This window comes from Malurus melanocephalus, unplaced genomic scaffold (assembly GCF_030028575.1).
Source record: "Malurus melanocephalus ecotype Western Australia unplaced genomic scaffold, MMel_1.1 scaffold_162, whole genome shotgun sequence".
NCBI lineage: Eukaryota > Metazoa > Chordata > Aves > Passeriformes > Maluridae > Malurus > Malurus melanocephalus.
In genome coordinates this window covers 1,622,929-1,624,794 of record NW_026623394.1, presented here as the reverse complement: position 1 = coordinate 1,624,794, position 1,866 = coordinate 1,622,929, and positions in this window count along the sequence as shown.

The window sequence follows — 1,866 nt, the reverse complement described above, 5'->3', positions numbered from 1 at the left end:
GGGGAGCAAACACCAGGACACAAAGAGAACTGAGGATTTCATGACCAGTTTCCACCTGGCAGTGATGGTGGCACTGGGCAGTTTATTGCCCTGGGTGTGTCTGAGCTCAGGACCAGCCGAGATTCAGCTAAATATAGCGTGCTTGTGCAAAAACCAGTAACCCTATTAAAAATTTTCATAATTTTCTAAGCAAAGCAGGTAGAAAGTGTTTCTAAGCCCCATTATTACCGGGATCACCTTTGAAGGGTGGCTCCCCATTATGTTTCCAGATATTGCCCTCAAGGAGTGGCTCCATTTCCCATTGTGTGATCAAATTTCACAATCTGCTGTGAAACTGCCRGCTCAGCACCCGCCGTGCTGAGCTGTGATCCCCAGAACAGCTCCCCATCCCCGAGCTGACACCCAATTCCCTTTCCACSAGGGTTGTGAGAGATAAATTCACTCACGAGGAGGGCACCTCTGCCTTTTTGCCTATTTTGGCCTTAAAAAGCRCTCTGCAAAACCACRAAACACAGRTTTTCCACWGCTCARGGTGGCTGGGAGCTCTCCTGCCTCRCCTTGCCYGGCACACACGGGTTCTGCAGGCACACACACGTACTCCAGAGCCAACAGAGAGGTTTTTCCCTGCTAAACACACTCATTTCTCCAGCCACACCGTGAAAACCGACAGTTTCTGGGCAGGCACATGGAAAAAAAAAAAAATCGCTTACATTTGAGAAACGCACTTGGCCGTAAACACCTCRGCAGCAATTTGTAAAGTGGCATGGGAGTGATGCAAGGGTCACTGAAATCATAAACAGACTTAACAGGACACGTGGCAATTTGAGGGCTCAACCAGGATGAGGCCAGCACATCTTTCTAATCCTCAAATTGGTTTGGAGAAACCAAAAATTTGCTCCCAGTCACTTAAGAGGTATTAAAATGAACTTTGTTGTATGGCRCTGATGTCTTGAAATGGGTCCAGGCCTTACGACTCAATTCCTAAACTTTCATTAAAAATAAAAATAAGTAAATAAAATCTACTTGGAAGTAGACCTGCAAGTAAAACAGGCACAAAATAATTCTTMAAAAGGTGAAAATCATTTTCAGAAAACCAAATGCAAACCAACAGAAACATAAAGTTCTGTGTTTTATAATAATTAGCAGCATATTGATGACTTTGGACCTTTGTCCAGGAGCTGTAAGAGCAGTTCCACTTGTGTTCTTGGAAGAAATTCCTCCCTATGGCAYATTGTGTGTATCTTAGTGCAAAAATTCCAACCCTCTCTCCTTGTGCCTGATTTAATTCTAGAAACACAACTCCTTGCTCTCAATTAGCCCATTGGATTCAGTGCTTGCAAAGGCAGAAAAAGAGTTTTAAACCCTCTGCAGTGATGAGCAACTCAAGAACTGAAAGCAGAAATACAAGGACTTAAGAAATACATAACTTGAAATTATCCAGGAATTTCACAACCCTCAATTTTTTTTTTTCCAACATGGGACCAATAAAACTATTTACAACTTGATTCACTGAGCTTTATGGCTTGAGTTAGTAATGACCAAGGTGCCAAAGTCTGGAAATGAAGTGGTTTGGATGTACTAATCACCTGGTGTCCAAACTAACAGCTGTTTAATAGAACTTAATCACTACTGTCAATGCTGTGTATTTTCTCCTATTAAAGAAACATTTAGTGTTATTTATGCTTTAATCATATTAACACACGAAACCATCCAGGTACCATCCAGGAGGTGCAGRTTCCCTCCCCACTGCACCAGGGCATGCCCAGGGTCCCCAAATCCAGCCCAAGCACCTGGTGTGGTGCTGATTTTCCTTGGAAAATCCCCTTAAACAGCTAAGGAATGGAACAAGGGAATGCTTTTCAAAAG